Here is a 21040-nt window from a genome sequence, read left to right as displayed (position 1 = left end):
CTGCTCAAGACCACAAGGAACTACAAAGAAACTAAAAAGAACGAAGCTCAATCCATCAAACCAGCCTCTCATCCATTGACTCTATCTACACTTTCCGTGCCTCAGAAAAGCAGCTAGAATATTTAGGGACCCCATGCACCTTGGACATACTCTCTTCTACCTTCTTCCATCAGGAAAAGATACAAATGTCTGCGGACATATACCAACTGATTCAAGAACAGCTTCTTCCCATTTGTCATCATACTTTTGAATGGGCCTCCTTCACATTAAGTTGATGTTTCTCTACACCCTAGCTATGACTGTAACACTACGTTCTGCACTCTCTCCTTTCCTTCTCTCTCCTTTCCTTCTCTGTTCAGTATGTGAGAAATCTGGAGTACCGTGTGCAGTTTTGGTCACTGCATTTGCGAAAGGATATATTGGCCTTGGAGGGAGTGCGGAGAAGGTTCAGTTGGCTGATACCGGAGATGATGGGGTTAGCCTATGAGGAGAGATTGAATAGACTGGGTCTGTACTCATTGGAGTTTAGAAGGATAAGGGGGGATCTTATAGGGACATATAAGATAATGAAGGGGATGGACAGGGTGGAGGTAGAGAGATTCTTCTCGCTTAGAAAGGATAGCAGGACTAGGGGCACAGCCTCAAAATAAGGGGGGGGGGGCGCAGTTTAGATCAGAGTTGAGGAGGAACTTCTTCACTCAAAGGGTGGTGAATCTCTGGAATTCTCTGCCCATTGAAGTGGTGGTACCTCACTGAATATATTTAAGTCACGGGTAGATGGAATTCTGATAGACAGGGGAATTAAGAGTTATGGGGAGAAAGCGGGAAAGTGGAACTGATCCACTTCAGATCAGCCATGATCTTATTGAATGGTGGGGCAGGCTCGAAGGGCTAGATGGCCTACTCCTGCTCCTATTTCTTATATTCTTATGTTCTTAAATCATGATTTTCACTGTATACTAAAACATATGACAATAATAAATCAAATCAAATCAAAATTTATTCTGTGTGTAATGGAATATTTTCTTTAATGTCTGCCACTGCTTCTGTCTTGACCGGTCCTCCAACTTGATAAATTGCCAGTTTTCTTTAGCTAGCTCTGCTTTCATGCCCTCATAACTGTCCTTATTTAAGTTTAAAAACAGTTTCAGACCCACACCTCTCTCTTTGAATGTCAAATTCACCAATATGATCACTGCTACCTAGGGATGCCTTCACTTTGCAGTCATTAATTAATCTTATCATGTTGTCCAATACCAGGTCTAATAAAGCCTCATCCCTGGCTGGTTTCAGACATGCTGTTCTAAGAAACTGTCCCAAAAACATTGTCTGAATTCCTCAGCTAGGCTATCCTTTCACACCTGGTTTTCCCAGCCTATATGTAAATTCAAATTCCCCATGATAATTACTGTACCGTCCTTCCTTTCTCCCATCTCACGGTCCAGTTACTGCAAGGGGACCTGTACAACACTCTTACAAGTGACTTCTTACCTTTATCATTCCTCATCTCTACCCCAAAGAAGGGTCCTTTGGACCCAAAACCTTAACTATGTTTCCCTCTCCACAGATGCTGCCAGACCTGCTTAGTTTATCCAGCATTTTCTGGTTTTGGATCTGGTTTATTGTCATTGATTGAGAAATAAATATTGGCCAGGAAGTTGGGGAGAACTCCCCTGGTGTTTTGCAAAATAGACATGTGGAATTTACTTTCACCACTTCAAAAGACAGACATGAGACAAGTGAACTTTAGACAGCAATCTTGTCTTTTTTAAACAAGGAGACCAAAATTGTACACAGCAGTCCAGATGTGGTCTCACCTAGGTCTTGTAACCTTCTCAAGGGTAATTAGGGATAATTAATGGCAATGCTGGAAGGTCTTGTGGCGCACTGGGTAGCTTTCTTGCCTCTGAGCCAGAAGCTGTGGATTCCAGCCCCACTCCAGGATGTCCATGGGAGGTGCGTTCATAACACAGTCAAACACACTGAGTGTGTCAAATCCTTCCAAACACACAGTGACTGGCAGCAAGAATGGGAGAGATTCCTGGTTAGCCTTGCTTGCTGTGGAGTGGAGCCCCTCAAGCTATAAGCCCCCTGGTGACGAGTGAACTGTTCAGGAATTACTAACACTGGAAACAGATGGAAGTCTGCCTTAGCGCACTACTAGGTGGGAGAAGAGAATTGGAATGGAATATAAATACTGGCTGATCCAGTGGTGTCCACATTCCATGATAGAATTTTTTTAAAATTAACAGCAGTAAAGGCACTAAGAGGATGTTTCCTCTGGCTGGGGAACTAGAACATGGGGTCAAATTTCAAGATAAAATAGCAGTCATTCGTGGAACTGAGAGGAAGTGTCTTCACTCAGAGAATTGTGAATCTTTGGAATTCTACATCCTGTAGAGCCTTGGATAATCAATCATCGAATATGTTTAAAGTGGAGATAAGCAGATTCCTTATCTCTCACGGAATGATAAATATAAGAACATAAGAACTAGGAGCAGAAGTAGGCTGTCTGTTCCCTCGAACCTGCTCCGTCATTCATTAAGATCATGCTGATCACTTTAGTGGGAAAGAGGTGACGTTAATGATTGAGGTAGGTTTATCAGGGGAGGGGTGATGTTACTGGGACAGAGGTGACATTCATGGGAGAGGTAGGTTTACCAGTGGTGGGGTCATGTTACCAGACAAGAGATGATGGCCTTGATTTTACCAGCATGGCTGCCCGAGGCACATAAGATCGCACCCGAGGCCAATGGGGAATGTCGCTCTGCAGGCCTCTCCTGCCCCAATTTCGGGGCAGTCCTGCTGCTAAAATCAGGGCCAATGTTTCTGGGGAGTGATGCCCTTAATGGTGCAGGCTCCATTATTATCTTGTTTCTGGATCCTATTAATACTATTGATGAAAGTTGATTCTATCTTCTCTCAGTTGCTTTCCAACACTTTTCTCTGTCCCTCGTCTTATTCTCTCCCTCAATTCATCTTCACTTCTCTCATTTCACTTTTTCCTTCATTCCCTGTCTGTGTCTGGTCTTCTTTCATTTCCCCTCTCTCTCTATCTGAATCTCCTGTCAGCCACTACACGTGCTGCTGTAAGATCACCACCAGCTCAGCCACCACACCCAGCTTTATTCTGTTCCTTTATCAAAAACATCGAGAACAAGCTAGATGATCTACTCCAAATCCTGAATAAAAGAAATAAATCATTTACCTTTTCAAAGTACAGTTTTCCACGGAAGGATGTTGACAGGGAATCTCTCACTGACCAATCTCAACGGTAAAGGCTGGCTTCACAGCGTGTGACACTGAACGTGGCAGACTGCAGTTGGATAGGAAATGCTGTGTCAGTTCTCAGTCTCACCACACTAAACACTAACGGAACAGTTACCCACAACACTTCTTTAAACCTGCACACTTTCACAAACTCCAAGTGGCATTGTACAGATTTCTGTTGAGAAACCTTCAGCTCAGTCATTCGGAACCAAGACTCTGCATGACCCATGTAGAGAATCTGTGTAATTGCTGGGGAGTATACCATTTCTGTATCCACCATCCTGTGTACAGAATCGGTGTGATTGCTGGGGAGTATACCGTTTCTGTATACACCATCCTGTGTACAGCATCGGTGTGATTGCTGGGGAGTATACCGTTTCTGTATACACCATCCTGTGTACAGAATCGGTGTGATTGCTGGGGAGTATACCGTTTCTGTATACACCATCCTGTGTACGGAATCGGTGTGATTGCTGGGGAGTATACCGTTTCTGTATACACCATCCTGTGTACAGCATCGGTGTGATTGCTGGGGAGTATACCGTTTCTGTATACACCATCCTGTGTACAGCATCGGTGTGATTGCTGGGGAGTATACCGTTTCTGTATACACCATCCTGTGTACAGCATCGGTGTGATTGCTGGGGAGTATACCGTTTCTGTATACACCATCCTGTGTACAGCATCGGTGTGATTGCTAGGGAGTATACCGTTTCTGTATACACCATCCTGTGTACAGCATCAGTGTGATTGCTGGGGAGGTATACCGTTTCTGTATACACCATCCTGTGTACAGCATCGGTGTGATTGCTGGGGAGTATACCGTTTCTGTATCCACCATCCTGTGTACAGAATCGGTGTGATTGCTGGGGAGTATACCGTTTCTGTATCCACCATCCTGTGTACAGAATCGGTGTGATTGCTGGGGAGTATACCGTTTCTGCATACCGCTATCCTTCAAGTATGAGCATTCAACAAATCAGAATGAGAGCTGATCTCATTGGAAAGTACCAGGCTCTGAAGGGGTTTGATAAGGTGAGAGATTGTTTCCCTTGGCTGGGGAATCTGGGGGCACTGTCTCTAGATAAGGGGATGATCATTTAGGACTGTGTTGAGAGGTTGTGAATCTCTGCTATTATCTTCCCCATAGGGTTGTAGATGCTCCATCGTTGAACACTGTTAAGGCTGGGATAGTCAGATTTTTGGCCTGTCATGGATTTAAGGGATTTGGGGATCAAGCGGGCAAGTGGAACTGAGGCAGAATAGCCATGATGGTATTGGACTATGAAGAGAGGCTGAATAGACTGGGTCTGTACTCGTTGGAGTTTAGAAGGATGAGGGGGGATCTTCTAGAGATGTATAAGATAATGAAGGGGATGGATAGGGTAGAGGTAGAGAGATTCTTCCTGCTTAGAAAGGACAGCAGGACTAGAGGGCACAGCCTCAAGATAAGGGGGGGGCAGTTTAGAACGGAGTTGAGGAGGAACTTCTTCACTCAAAGGGTGATGAATCTCTGGAATTCTCTGCCTGTTGAAGTGGTGGAGGCTACCTCGCTAAATATATTTAAGACATGGGTAGATAGGTTTCTGGTAGGCAAGGGAATTAAGGGTTATGGGGAGAAAGTGGAAAAGTGGTATTGATCCACTTCAGATCAGCCATGATCTTATTGAATGGCGGGGCAGGCTCGAAGGGCTAGATGGCCTACTCCTGCTCCTATTTCTTATGTTCTTATGTTACTATGAAAGGAGGAGCAGGCTCGAGTGGATGTGTGCTGTAATCCTCTTCTTACTTCTTATTACCTCATGATATCACCACATTACTGGATAGTGATCAGGATCACACCAGGATCCCAAAGACAGTTACAATATTCCCATTATCAGTCAACCAGAGGAGTGCCTGCAAATCTGACCCCCACACTTCCAAAGGATATGGAGGTTTGGAAAGAGTGCTGAATAGCTGCATTGGAACAGGACCAGGATAGGCTGCAGAAGCTGCGGTGTTCTCCAAACAGAGAACGCTACGAGGACAATTGATAAAGGTGCTTAAAATCATGATGAGCTTAGATAGACTATAAGGAGAAACAAGATGGCTAAAGGATCCCTAATTGAATTCAAAGTGATTGGCCTGGGAAGCGGACAGAAAGTCTAGTTTGCACATTGGGTTGTTAGTATTTGGAACTCACCATTGATGGAGACAGATTGAAAAGGAAATTGAATGAATAGCTGATTGAAAACAATTGCAGGGCTTTGGGGAAAGAGTTGAAGGGGTAGGAAGAACTGAATTGTTCTTCAAAAGAGCTAGCACCGATTTGGTGGGCCAAATAGGCTCCATCTGTCCTGTACTGTCTTGCGATGCTATGATTCAACCTTTGCAAAGATCATAAGTGGGCAAGGGGAAGGAAAGGAAATGAACCAATGGTCTTTCTGTTCTTGATCACATAAGATGAGTCATCGAATGATATAGCACAAAAGGAGGCTATTCATACCTGTGACTAGTCCTTGGTGAAGTTAACAATTAATCCCACCCTGCATGCTCTTCCCCAGATTTTTTCCTTGAATGGAATTATTTAACCCTCCTTTTGAAATTACATTTGAATCTGCTTCTGCTATCTTTTCAGACATTGCATTCCAGACAACTTGCTGAGGAAAAGAATCTGCCCCTCCAGCTGCTGTCTCTGCTTTGTTTGTCAAATCTGCTGATGAGTTAGACACAAACCAAGCCCACACTCAATGAGAACTGAGTCCAAGAATTAATCCTCATTTCACACACAGAGGATACAACCGTTTTATTGTGTAGCACCTTCAACGTCCCAAATGGAAAATTGGAACTGGTTCTGGGGATAGATGGGAACAGTACAAATTGGATGGTCTGTACCCAGACAGGACTGGAATCAGTGTCTTAGCAAGAATGTTTGCTAGTGCTGCTGGGGAGGCATGGGGATGGGAACTGATGCAGGAAGTTAGAGGGCAGTAAAGTGAGGACGGAAACAAAAGACAGGAAGGGGAAAAGTGAAAGGCAGAGAAACCAAAGTCAAGAATCAGAAAGGACCACAGTATAGTGACTGTGGAGAACTCAGTGACTGGGTCCAGTAAGGCTAACGGAAATAATACAGGGACTGTATACAAAATTGTTGATTTGATTTATTATTGTCACATGTATTAACATACAGTGAAAAGTATTATTTCTTGCGCACTATACAGACAAAGCATGCTGTTCATTGAGAAGGAAATGAGAGCGTGCAGAATGTAGTGTTACAGCCATAGCTAGAGAAAGACAAACTTAATGCAAAGTAAGTCCAGTCAAAAGTCTGACAGCAGCAGGGAAGAAGCTATTCTTGAGTTGGTTGGTACGTGACCTCAGACTTTTGTAACTTTTTCCCAAAGGAAGAAGGTGGAAGAAGAGAATGTTTGGGTGTGTGGGTCCTTCATTATACCGGCTGCTTTGCCGAGGTAGCGGGAAGTGTAGACAGAGTCAATGGTTGGGAGGCTGATTTGTGTGATACATTGGGCTATATTCATGACCTTTGTAGTTCCTTGTGGTCTTGGGCAGAGCAGGAGCCCATACCAAGCTGTGATACAGCCAGAAACAATGCTTCCTATGGTGCATCTGTAAAGGTTGGTGAGAGTTGTAGCTGACTTAATCTTCTGAGAAAGTAGAGGTGTTGGTGGGCTTTCTTAACTATAGTGTCAGCATGGAGTACCAGGACAGGTTGTTGGTGATCTGGACACCAAAGAGCTTGAAGCTCTCAACTCTTTCTACTTCGTCCCCATTGATGTAGACAGGGACATGTTCTCCTTTACGCTTCCTGAAGTCAATGATAATCTCCTTTGTTTTGACATGGCAAGGCAGATAGTCTGAGGTATGTTTGCTTTAACACAAGGAGTATGACAGGTAGGGCGAATGATCTTAAAGCTTAGATTACTACATGGCACTATGATGTTGTGGCAGTTATGGAGACTTGAATGAGCGAAGGGCAGGACTGGCAGCTTAGCATTCCAGGATTTAGATGCTTCAGGCAAGATAGAGAGAATGACAATAGAAGTGGGGGCACTGCTTTACTGATTAGAGAGAATATCACAGCTATACAGAGGGAGGATACCTTGATGGGATCATGTAGTGAGGCCATATGGATGGAATTCAGGAACAGGAGCGGTGCAGTCACACTATTGGGGTTGAACTACAAACCTCCCAATAGCCAGTGTGAAGTGGAGGAACTGATATGTCAGCAGATTATGGGAAGATGTAAAAACAACAGGGTCGTTGTGATGGGCGATTTTAACTTCCCCAACATAGACTGGGATTCCTTTAGTACCAGGGATTGGACAGGACCGAGTTCATTCACTGTGTCAAACAGTGCGTCTTGAGACAATGTGTAAAAAGTCCATAAGCTTCGACAAAGGGTGGTCTGGACTCGAAACGTCAGCTCTTTTCTCTCCTTACAGATGCTACCAGACCTGCTGAGATTTTCCAGCATCTTCTCTTTTGGTTTCAGATTCCAGCATATGCAGTAACTTGCTTTTATCCAGTGTAAAGTCCAACTCGGGAAGGGGCTGTCTTAGACTTGGTTCTGGAAAACAAGCCTGACAGGTGACAGACTATCACTGTTTGCTGTGCAGATACATGGACCTGGGTCGGATCTCTGACTTGGGCCAGTGTCTGTGGGAGTTTGCACATTCTCCCCGTGCTTGCGTGGGTTTTCTCCGGGTGCTCCGGTTTCCTCCCACACCCCAAAAACGTGCTTTTAGGTTGATTGGTGTTAACAAATTGTCCCTAAATTAGATCTCCCTCAATCTAGCACACATAAAACACCTGTATTGTGGCGTCCAAGAGGCGTAGGCAAAAGTCATAGGTAGAAGAAGGATTGGAATGAGGCGCTCACTGAATGTTAAAATGGCGGCGCAGGCTTGTTGGGCCGAAGGGCCCGTTTCCTGTGCTGTGTTGTTCTTTGTTCTTTGTGATTGATGATTCAGTGGGGACCATTTTGGGAACAGTGATCACAATTTTATAAGTTTCAGGATATTTGTAGCAAAGGATAGAAGTAGTCCCAGAGTGAAAGTACTAAACTGGGGGAAGACTGATTACAACAATATTAGACAGGAGCTAGGAAATGTAGACTGGAGATGGCTGTTTGAGGGTAAATCCACATTCGATATGTGGGAGTCTTTTAAAAGTCAGTTGATCAAGTGTAGTATTGAGGTCCTGCACTTGGTTGAAGTCATGAGGTTACACCAAGGCTTCATTTGAAACAATTTTTTAAAGAGGCACCTTGGCCTTTTGGGTAAGATGCAAATGAGATCAATCCTTGGAGAAGGTGCAATGCCTACTCCAATCAGCTTGGATCATGTAGATCAAGCCCAAGACAGGAAGTGGTGAGCCTGTCTTGTCAGCTTGGATCGGGAATGTTTCACTTGCTGAGACTTTGAATTGGACTTTGATTGGATTGAATTGGATAGAAACAAAAAAAAAGTCAGTTGTGAACAATTCAGGACAAGTATGTCTGTGTAAAAATGGAGGATAAAGATGGCAAGGTTCGGGAACCCTGTATGATGAGAGAGATTGTGAGCTTAGTGAAAAAGAAGAAGGAGGCATATATAAATTTCAGGAAACTGAAAGGCTCTTGAGAAATACAAAGCTAGCAGGAAAGAGCTTAAGGAGAATCTTAGGAGGGCTAAAAAAAGGCCATGAAATGTCCTTGGCAGACAAGATTAAGGAGAATCCCAAAGCTGCTTATGTGTATATAAGAAGGAAAAATGTAGCTAAGGAAAGGGTGGGTCCTCTCAAGGATAGAGGAGAAATTTGTGCGTGGAGCCGGATGAGGTGGGTGAGGTTCTTAACGAGTACTTTGCATCAGTATTCACAAAGGAGAAGGATGTGGTGGATGGTGAGTGCAGAAAGGAGGAAGTTGACATTTTATGACTTGTTGATATAAAAGGGCAGGAGGTATTGGAGGTTTTGAAAAACATTAAGGTAGACAAGTCCTCAGGGCCAGATAGGGTTGGAATGTGGAGAGAAGAAAGTGCAAGGAAAGAAATTGCTGAAGCCTTGGTCAAAATCTTTGTATCCTCTTTAGCCATGGGTGAGGTACCAGAGGATTGGAGAGGAGCTAACCTTGTTCTTCTGTTTAAGATGGGCAAAAGAGAACATAAGAAATAGGAGCAGGAGTAGGCCATCTAGCCCTTCGAGCCTGCCCCACCATTCAGTAAGATCATGGCTGATCTGAAGTGGATCAGTTCCACTTTCCCGCTTTCTCCCCATAACTCTTAATTCCCCTGTCTATCAGAAACCTATCTACCCGTGACTTAAATATATTCAGCAAGGTAGCCTCCACCACTTCAATGGGCAGAGAATTCCAGAGACTCACCACCCTCTGAGTGAAGAAATTCCTCCTCAACTTCAATCTAAACTGTTCCCCCCTTATCTTGAGGCTATGTTGAGTTGAGTAGAGCAATCACTTTGGGAGTGTGGTATCAGACCTGCTTTTGTGTGCTTATCATCTCAATGTTGGGAAGGTTGGTTTGGGAGGAGAGACTGCTGTTTCTTGCCACTAGATTTAGAAGATCTTGCAAAGTCCGATGGTATTTCCCCAGTGTTCTGGGGTGCCTGCTGGAGCAGATCAGAGCACAGGATCCATGAACCAGAGCGGTTCCTGGAGGTGGTATACCAGCACCTTCTCATTACAGATTGACAAGAAATGCTGGCCTTGCCCTCATACTGTGAACAAATTAAAGAAAACCTCAGCCAGTTGGGGAGCTTGCATTTTTTTTTGAGTTGGCACCAGACTGATAATTGGTGGTAAACAGACATTGTTATCATAATCTCACACCATCTAGTGACAGACACTTGGCAGAAATGGTGGACTTGCAGATGATACTCAATTAGGAGATATTTTTGCTATCAATAATAACAGGGAGATCTTGATCAGTAAGGGAAGTGGGCTGAGGACTGGCAGATAGATTTCAGTACAGATAAGTGTGAGGTGTGCATTTTGAAATCAAACCAGCGTAGGATTCATACAGTGAATGGTAGGGCCGTAGAGAGTGTTGAGGAACAGAAGGACCTAGGAGTACCAGTATGTAGTTCATTGAAAGTGGCGTCACAGGTAGACAGAGTGGTGAAAGAGGCGTTTAGCACACTGGTCTTCATCAGTTAGGTCATTGAGAACAGGAGTTGGGACATTATGTTACAGTTGTGTAAGTCATCCATGGGGCCGCACTTGGAGTATTTTGTACGGTTTTGCTCACCCTATTATGGGAAAGACATTGATAAACTGGAATGCGTGCAGAGAAAATTTACAAGGCTGTTGCCCAGGCTAGTGAGCCTATTTTGTAGGGAGCGGTTGGCCAGGCTAGAACATTATTCCTTGGAACATAGGAGAATGAGGGGTGACCTTATTGAAGTGTATAAAATCATGAGGGGCATCGATAGGACGAAAGCACAGAGTCTTTTTCCCAGGGAAAGGGAATTGAAAACTAGAGGGTAGAGGTTTAAGGTGAGAGGGGAAAGATTTAAAAAGGACCTGAGGGGTAATTTCTTCACACAGAGGGTGGTGCGTATAGAACATAGAACATAGAACATTACAGCACAGAACAGGCCCTTCGGCCCACGATGTTGCGCCGACCAGTTACAAAAACAATGACCCACTAGCCTATACCAATCCCTTTTCGTCCATAAACCTATCCATAGATCTCTTAAACGCCCCCAAACTAGGCGCATTTACAACTGCAAGCAGGCAGGGCATTCCAATCCCTCACCACCCGCTGGGTAAAGAACCTACCCCTGACATCCGTCCTGTAGCTACCCCCCCTTAATTTAAAGCCATGCCCCCTTGTGCTAGCTTTCTCCATCCGAGGAAAAAGGCTATCACTATCCACCCTAACTAAACCTCTAATCATCTTATGTGGAATGAACTGCCAGAGAAATCTCCTAATTTAGTATCATCTGCAAGTCCGCCATTTCTGCCAAATGTCTGTCACTAGATGGTGTGAGATTATGATAACAATGTCTGTTTACCACCAATTATCAGTCTGGTGCCAACTCAAAAAAAAATGCAAGCTCCCCAACTGGCTGAGGTTTTCTTTAATTTGTTCACAGTATGAGGGCAAGGCCAGCATTTCTTGTCAATCTGTAATGAGAAGGTGCTGGTATACCACCTCCAGGAACCGCTCTGGTTGAGGCAGGTACAATAGCAACATTTAAAAAGTATTTGGATAAGTACATGGATGGGAAAGGATTAGAGGGATATGGGCCAAAGGTGGGCAATTGGGACTAGCTGGGAAGGCACCGTGGTCGGCATGGACAGTTGGGCCGCAGGGTTTGTTTCATAGAACATAGAACATTACAGCGCAGTACAGGCCCTTCGGCCCTGGATATTGCACCGACCTGTGAAACCCCTCTAAAGCCCATCTAACCTACACCATTCCAATATCATCCATGTGTTTATTCAATGATCATTTAAATGACCTCAATGTTGGCAAGTCCACTACTGCTGCAGGCAGGGCATTCCACGTCCTTACTACTCTCTGAGTAAAGAACCTATCTCTGACATCTGTCCTGTATCTATCATCCCTCAATTTAAAGCTGTGTCCCTTCATGCTAGCCATCTCCATCTGAGGAAAAAGGCTCTCACTGTCCACCCTATCAAATCCTCTGATCATCTTATTTGCCTCTATTAAGTCACCTCTTAACCTTCTTCTCTCTAACAAAAACAGCCTCAAGTCCCTCAGCCTTTCCTCATAAGACCTTCCCACCATACCAGGCAAATCTCCTCCGCATCCTTTCCAATGATTCCACATCCTTCCTATAATCTGGCGACTAGGACTGGATGCTGTATTCCAAGTGTGGCCGCACCAGAGTTTTGTACAGCTGCAACATGACCTCATGGCTCCAAAACTCAATCCCTCTACCAATAAATGCTAACAACCATACGCCTTCTTAATAACCCTATCAACCTGGGTGCCAACTTTCAGGGATCTATGCACATGGACACCGAGATCTCTCTGCTCATCCACACTACCAAGTATCTTACCATTAGCCCAGTACTCTGTATTCCTGTTACTCCTTCCAAAGTGAATCACTTCACATTTTTCTGCATTAGACTCCATTTGCCACCTTATCTATGTCCCTCTGTAACCTGCAACATCCTTCCGCACTGCCCACAACTCCACCATCTTTAGTGTCATCCACAAATTTACTAACCCACCTTTCTACGCCCTCATCCAGGTCATTTATAAAAATGACAAAAAGCAGTGGCCCCAAAACAGATCCTTGCGGTATACCACTAGTAACTGAAACAGTTTCCATCCTGTGTCACTCAATGACTCTATTAGATATCAGTTTGTCATAATTTCGCCCTTAACAAAGTGACCATAAATTCTGTTAAAACCCCAATATCTTTCCCACTCGATGGGAAGTTAGCTAACTGCTGACTTACTGACCACATTGAATTTGATAAGATCATTTTAGTTCATAATAATCAAGATTATGACAAGCAGCGGAAATGAAAATGTTTCCATTTCTGTAGCACGTATCATATCCCTCGGAAATCTCTCACAGTTTTTACGTAATTACATATTTATAGATAAATAATAAGCAGGAGATCATTCAGAGACAAAACCAGAGAGTAGCAATGAGATGGGTGGCCAGTTAATCTGATGGTGCTGACTTACAAGCAGTGGGGATAGTTTGGGATTGATACAGGCTATGGAGAGGGAATGGGGCACTGGGATTAGTTTGGGATAGATGCAGGGTTATGGAGAGAGAGGGGCAGTGGCAGTGCTGGATTCAGGCATAAGCTAAACAAGCTACAGCTCAGGGCCCCACAATCCACAGGGGCCTCACAAAATTTCAGAAGGTTTACAATGAAGAAAACATTTAAGAGCGGACATCGGAAAAGAAAAAGAAAGCACCAGCTTGAAGAGCTACTCAAAAAATTACCAAAAGTTGACAGTTATTTTACTCCAGAAACAGATAAGGATCCACAAACCCAAGGTGATCAGCAAAGTCCAAAACAACCACAGCCCAGTGCCTCTGCACTGAGACAACAGAGTCTGGAGTCTCAGCTGAGAAAAACATTGGAAGTGATGCAAAGGTGAGCATGACAGAGCCGACATCCACAGTTGAAACAACAAAATTCACGAAACTCAATGATGTAAGTCAATGGGGTGTCTTAACCGGGGATGAACTCTCACACTGCATCCTTAAGGGTCCTTCAGAGTGTCAACATCGGAACAGCCCATTTAAAAACTCAAAGCAGTCATTCAAAAATCAAGATAGACATTGTTCAAAAGGTCTTTTTCAGTCCAGAAAAGCTAATGGTGAAATATACAATCGGGAATGGCTAGTGTACTCTCCAACAACTGGTTGTGTTTACTGTTTCGTCTGCAAGCTCTTTTGAACATCAACTGCAGCACTAGCTTCTGGTGGGTTTTCTGACTGGCAAAATCCCATTGCAATTAAATGTCATGAAAACTCTAAACAGCATAGAACAGCTTTGCTGACATACTTGACAAGAAAGCGTGGTTCAATCTTAGATTCAAGACTAGCAGAACAAATAAAAGCAGAACAACAGTACTGGAGACATGTGTTTGAGCGTGTTGTTGCAGTGATAAGCACATTAGCAGAACGTGGGCGAACTTTTAGGGGAGACATTAAACTTTTGGATCAGCAAATAATGGCAACTACCTTGGTCTGTTAGAATTAGTTGCTAAGTTTGATCCATTTCTTTCCAACCACATAAAACAATATGGAAACAAAGGATCTGGGTCTCCTTCATATTTGTCTGAGACAATATGTGATGAACTTATTCAGCTTATGGGTGATAGAGTAAGAGAAACAGTGTTAGATGATTTGAGAAAGATTCCTTTCGTTTTCCCTAATATGGAAGCAATGTTACGACTATTCTTATGTCTGATGGTAAAAATAGTTCAGGAGAAAGGTCATTTTCACAGCTAAAGAGAATCCAAAATGAACTGAGAACAACCATGTCTCAAGACAAACTATCTGCACATAGCATCATGTGCATAGAAAACGATAAGCTGCGTAGCATATCATTGAGGACATAACTCATGATTTTGCTTTTGAGAAATGAAGAAAGAAAATATTCTAAGTTGTATCTGATATCAGTTTTCTGATTTTGCAAACAATTTCATTACTTATATTAATAAAAGCGATCCTCATTACTTATTTTGTCAGCATTTTGTATTTTTATACATATATATATAATTATATTGAAGTATTGTTTCTATGAGAGAGATCGAGCCAACTAAATGATAAATATGTGATCAGTAAATGTATTCATTTGAAAATAATTTATATTTTTCACTTTAAATACTTTACTATTAAATAATTAAAAGACATAATTATGTTTCCAATTGTTTGTGGGGATCCGAGGTCTTGTTTTGGTACGCACCTTTGTGAGACCTTGTGGTGTAACTTTTCAACAAGGGGCTTCCAAGCTTTATATAGTTTAGGGCCTCACCAAGTCTAAACCCGGCACTGGGCAGTGGGATTAGTTTGGGATTGATACAGGGCAATGGAGAGGGAGAGTGGGGCAGTGGGATTAATGTAGGGTTATGGAGAGAGAGTGGGGCAGTGGGATTAGTTTGAGATTGAAACAAGGCTATGTAGAGGGAGTGGGACACTGGGATTAGTTTGGGATTGATACAGGGTTATGTAGAGGGAGTGGGGCAATGGGATTAGTTTGGGATTGATACAGGGCTTTGGGGGAGAGCAGATCAGTTTGATTAATTTGGAATTGATTCAGGGCTATGGGGAGAGACTGGGCACTGGGATTAGTTTGGGATTGATACAGGGCTATGGGGAGAAAGTAGGGCAGTGCAATTAGTTTGGGATTAATACAGGGCTATGGGGACAGAGTGGGACAGTGGAATTAGTTTGCAATTGATACATGATTTGGGGAGAGAGCAGGGCAGTGGGATTAGTTTGGGATTTATTTATGCTAATGGAGAGGGAGTGGGGCACTGGGATTAGTTTGGGATTGATACAGGACTATGGGGAGAGGGTGGGACAGTAGGATTAGTTTGCGATTGATACATGGCTATGAGAGAGTAGGGCAGTGCGATTAGTTGGGGATTGTACTACTGCAGGGCTGACACTGAGCTTAAGAATGTTAAGAATTGTCTGGTGTAAGATTTTATGCAAAAATTAATGAATATAAAACATTTTACAGAAGTAAAGAAGTTGCATTTCAATAGTGTTTTTTATAACCTCTGCATGTCCAAAAACACTTTATAAGTAGAATCATAGAATCAGTGCAGAAAGATGCCATTCAGCCCATCGAGTCTGTACTGACCACAATCCCACCCAGACCCTACCCTCGTAACCCATTCATTTACTCTAGGTAGGCCCTTCTGGCAATTAAAATCGCCAATCTAACTAACCCACACATTTTTGGACTGTGGGAGGAAACCCACGCAGAAACGGGGAGAAAGTGCAAACTCTACACAGACAGTGACCCGAGACTGGAACGGAACCTGGGTCCCTGATGCTGTGAGGCAGCAGTGCTAACCACTGTGCACCATGCCACGCCACCTTTTGAAATTTTTTTGAAATGTATTTTTTGAAATGTAGGCACTGTTATAATGTAGAAAACACGGGAGCTCATTTGTGCACTGCAAACTCCCACAAACAGCTATATGGCAATGTTTGGATAACGCATTCTGTGGTTTTGATGGAGGGATAAACATTGGCCAGGACACATGGTATAATTTCTGAGCTCTTCTCATTGAAACATAAAATCTTTTATATCAATCTTCGAGGGAAGTGAGGGCTTTGGTTTAATGAACTGAGCCAAACAATTGCACCTCCGACAGTGCAGTTTTCCCTCAGCTCTGCACTCGAATGTTTGTCTAAATTTTTGTGCTCAAGTCTCTGGAGTGGGACCTGAGTTCCTAGCCTTGAGTTCAGAAATGAGAGCACGACCCACTGAGCCTCAACTGATAACGACAGGCACATTGAGAGGAATTTTGGGTCAGAACAGTTGTTTGCGTTAAAATTTGCTTAAAGTAGCCTGTGTCTGCTTACGAGCGTAAGTAAATTGGATCATTTGGCAATGTTAACTACAGCAGTATTTCTCTGGGTTTTTCCCTTTGCGGTAAAAAACAGACTCATCTTACAAAACAATTGCAAACCCTCAAATTTTAAAAAACTTTGTATTTCAAATCATTATCAGCCATCTGCTTATAGTACCTGGCATTTCACCTCTCCTGGGAGTCCCCTCAGGAACTTTTCCTACTGTGTGGACCTTGTGACATAGCTTACTTCTGCTTTGAGGAGTGAGACAATGAAAAGGGAGACTGACAGGGAAAGCACAGAGACCGAGACAAAGGGAAAGGCTGAGAGAAAGAGAGATAAACAGCAAAGTAGGCAGAAAGTGTGAGTGAAGGACGGTGAGAGAGACTGAGAAAGACAGGTCAGTAGATAAACAAGAGGATTGGTTCTACCCCGCTGTCATTAAGTGCTGAGGATAATCTGGCAGAGAGAGGCTACGGAAGATTAGGAGGTGCTGGAGTCTGAGAGAAATCAAGGTAGTGAGGGTCACTGGGAAAGGTGTGCAGGCAGATAGTCACAGCAACAGAGCACACTGGGTGAATGCAAACAATGCGGGTTGTGAGGAGCAATGCACAGGAAGGTGCAAAAGTTAGATGTAGTTAGATGTTCAGGGCATTTAAGAGAAAAACTAACCATGACACCCAGTGTTTCTGCAAAATTGTGCATGTGCATCCATGAGGGAACTTGGATGAAAGCATGCAGACTGTGTTCCATGTTAAATAGTGCACAGCTGTGAAAAAAAATTAAATCTAACACACGTTGAAAAAAGCAGTCATGCACAACTATTTTGAGGGAACATTTCAGGAAGTTGCATTGAATACGCTTGTGAAAGATCAAAAAGAGAGAGACATATACCGTCGACACTGACCTACTTGATGAGGTTTTCAGATACATCCATAAGAAATAAGCAAATCTTTCAAACCGCAGTGTCACGGACCAAAATCAGAGTCTGAGTTTACCCTTCATGTCTTTTTGGAAAGACTGTCCAAGGTGGAACTGTAGCAGCCTGTCCATTTAAACAGCATTCCCTCCTACACTCACCCCCAGGGGATTCTTCGGAAGTGACTGTTTTTTTTAAACTGGCTTCCCGTATTGCCATTGGTACATCTGCCTAAAGCCGGCAGGCATCTCCAACACAGCTGTACACAGTGACGATGAAGAATCAGACCTGTTCCAACACAACAACAACCACTCACATTGCTGTAGCACCTTCGACATGATAAAATGTCTCAAAGCCCTTGGCAGGAATGATATCAACCATAATCCAGTACCAAACTTCAAAAGGAGGCATTAGTAGAACGAGCAAGCACCTGGTAAGGAGTGGCTTCAAGGATGGGAGAGAGGCAGAGAGGTTTTGAGGAGGGGAGTTCCAGGGCTTGGGTCCCAGGTAGCTAAAGATATGTCAGCAAAGGTGAAGTAATAGCAAGCTAGGGATGTGGAAGAAGCCAGAATGAAAGTGGTGTAGAGATCTCCAAAGGAGCTGAAGAAGGTTTCAGATATTAGTGGTGGAGGGAAGTGAAATTATGGAGTCATTTTAAAACAAAGACGAGAATTTACTGGACTGGGAGCAAATGTAAATTGGTGAACGCATGGCCAATGGGTGAATTGTACGTGCTCTTACAACCAAAGCCCACAATACTCTGTCAGTGCCATATCCACACCTTGGCCTCTCCATCCCTCCCCAATACACTTCAATCATTGGGAGGTTTGAATCATCGAGTGCCTTGCCCCTGAACTTGGCCCTATATTCTCGTACACCTGTCACTGAGAGAAATAGAGATCCCTGTCCCCTGCTACCATATCTCAATCTCTGTCGCTGGACTGACAGAGGGAAGATTTGGTTTGTGCACCTCTTGTAGTTTGGGAGGCTCAAGACTGGGAAGTTAAGTAGCAAAGTGTTCTTGAGTTGCATTGAAGGAGAGAAGATCGGGAGATAGGAGTGAGGGGAATGGAGGCCCTCTGCATCCTATTTATACCAATGTCAAAACACCTTCGTTATTCCACCTCCTCCTGCTATCTAGTGAAATATTATTCCTCGAATCATACAATTGTGCAGGGCAGGAGGTGGCCATTTGGTCCATTGTGCATGTGCTGGCTCTTGGAAAGATCTATCAAATTAATTCCTCTCCGCTGCTCTTCCCCCATTGCCCTGAAATGTCTCCTTTTCCAGAAGGAGACAGTGTGAAGCTGAAGGGAACAGATGATGAAACCTGTTAATCTCAGCAGCGTCCCTCTTCACAAAGCGTGGGTGAGCTGCCCTCAGTGAGGCCGGCGTCAGACATTCCCAAATGTAATGTGAAGATCTCAGGAATGTCCTCACTACATCTTGTCATCATCCTTATGGAGTCTTGCAATGATGCGGGCTCCACAGACATGCCTGCCTCAACCGGCCAGTGCAACAGCCTTAGCACCTACACTCTCATCTTCCCGTACCTCAGCACTCTCATCCTCTTCAATGTCCTTCTCATTGAAGGAGACACGCAGCTGTTCCATCTCCTCATCATCTAGGTCCTCCGTCTCTCACAGCACGGTGTCACAATGGTTAGCACAGCCACCTCACAGTGCCAGTGACCTGGTTCAATTCCCAGCTTGGGTCACTGTTTGTCTGGAGTTTGCATGTTCTCCACGTGTCTGCGTGGGTTTCCTCCGGGTGCTCCAGTTTCCTCCCACAGTCCAACATGCTGGTTAGGTGCAGTGGCCATGCTATATTCACTTTCAGTGTACCTGAACAGGCGCCAGAGTGTAGTGACTAGGGGATTTTTCACAGTAACTTCATTGCAGTGTTAATGTAAGCCTACTTGTGACATTAATAACTAAACTTTAAAACTTTAACACCCCACTTGCATCATCATGTTTTGCAGTGCGCAGCAAGTCTCTGGGGAGTGTACTGGACTGCACCATCGGATCAGTTGAAGCACCAGAACCTCATTTTCAGGATCACTATTGTGCCCTATCAAGCTCTGGGCTGCGACCTGAGCCTCATTCTGTTTTCTCTCAGGAGGACTCGGAGGCTGCCCACATGGGCATCATCAGTCAGGTACTTTGCCAAAAGCCCTTGCCCCCTATAGCCTGTGTTGTCCCTAGAAGATGTCAGGGCTGTAAGACCTGCTGAAGATGTACAAGTTGTGGAGGCTCCTGGGTATCTTGCATGATCCATTAGGTATGGTCACAGACCAGCAAAACACTGGGACAGTAGAAGCGTTTGTGGTTCACATGCTGGACTGCTTGTTGCTCGGGAGATTTAAGAGCCACATGAGTGCAGTCAATGGCACCCTGCACCTATGGGAACCTGGAAATTTGAGAAAATCCCATGCTTTTGCTTTTTAATTCACCTGATCCCTGATCCAATTGACAAAGCTGTGTGCCTTGGCAAAAATGGTATTTGTGACCTCCTGGTTATATTTGTTGGTGGAGGCTTGTGAGATCCTACACAGATCCTCTGTGGGAGGACTGGGAAGAAGCCACTGCAGTAGAAATTGAGCGTGGCAGTCACTTTCACTACCACAGGCTACCACCCCAGAACCCATGGCACCAAATCATGCAGAAGGTGGCGAGAGGCATGAGCAGTTCCATTGACATAGACAGTCATCAGCAACACTGGTTCTTGCTAATCTGTAGCTAGCACATGCACCATCTATAGACCTAGTAAGGTGCCTACAAACAATGATTCTCTGGTGTTCATCTTCAAGTCCAAGTGCCCTGCCACCCCTTGGACTTCAGAGAGTTCTGTCCCTCCCTTCGGTGAGCCAGGCACCCCTTCACATTCTCTTCTTCTCTCCTGTGACAGGCAATGAGGCAGGCAGTGAGACTGCCAGGCACCATCTTCCTGATGGTCTCCTCACTGCGGTATCAATGAGGGACATCAGAGACAGCAGTTGTCTTCCAAAGATCGCTTTTGGTCAAGTCATCAGCTGTGACTGCCTTTCAAGGTCCCTTTATACAAACCAGAGAGTCCTGATCACCACACGCTGCCCATATTTAGTGCACATGATGGTTGGCCAAAACCCCACTCACCACAGCCCCACACCACATGACTGGGTGGCAAAGTTTTAGTCACTCGACTGCGTCCTGAACTCTCATCTCAGGCAGAGACATTGTTCTGACCTGCACAGAAAAGCTTTGTGCTTTCCGTGGACCATCATGGTGACTTGTTAATGTTTCCTTAAACTTGGTGAAAGGGATTTAGGAGTGCGTCCCTCTGTTAGTGGTCCATGTCCTCCTTTCCTAAGGGGTCCTTAAGCTTGCCTAGTTGCCCAATAGTTCTGCAGCAGTAACACTCATTCCATTTTGAAGTTGCTGCACAAGGGATTAAGCGTAGAGTTGTAATCATTGGCCTTCGCAGGAATTAGTGCTGCTTCCATGGGCAAAGTTGCTTGACTAGCCTGACTCCAAGTATGTCAATTGAGCTCAAGCTAAACAGTCTCAGCTTCAGAAGATCACTCATCTTTGGCATGATTTTCCATTTGCCCTTGTCTTCACCCCCATCCTAGCGTGTGTGTATACACAATCTTTAGCCAATGCTGCCATAACTTCACCCCCACTCCCCCCTCCACACACACTGTTGCCCTAGCCCCAAAGATCCCTTCTCCCCCTTCCCTCTTGCCCTTGCCCTGGCCCAACAGAGCAACCACCAGGAAGCTGCTGTATTAATAACGTCCTGCACTAACAGAGCTACCCCACCATCTTATCCCAGCTTTCCATC

General features: G+C 44.3%; 1 protein-coding gene across 2 annotated transcripts in view; it reads right to left on the bottom strand.

The window, feature by feature from the left end:
• LOC145352392 (putative G-protein coupled receptor 132) overlaps positions 1-21040 on the bottom strand; it is a 52114-nt gene that overhangs the window by 19929 nt on the left and 11145 nt on the right. The window contains exon 1 of one of the 2 annotated variants that reach the window (XM_080202179.1): positions 3209-3285. The exons of the other annotated variant lie outside the window; for it this stretch is intronic. The gene's annotated coding sequence lies outside the window, so the exon portion shown is untranslated. Of the gene's footprint in view, positions 1-3208; positions 3286-21040 lie in introns of those variants that run through there. 2 annotated transcript variants of the gene reach the window in all.

The sequence above is a fragment of the Carcharhinus amblyrhynchos genome, chromosome 14 (assembly GCF_965287045.1).
Source record: "Carcharhinus amblyrhynchos chromosome 14, sCarAmb.v2.hapA, whole genome shotgun sequence".
In the NCBI taxonomy this organism is placed as follows: Eukaryota; Metazoa; Chordata; class Chondrichthyes; order Carcharhiniformes; family Carcharhinidae; genus Carcharhinus; species Carcharhinus amblyrhynchos.
Note: the sequence above shows the minus strand (reverse complement) of the source record. Positions and strands in the feature narration are given on the sequence as shown.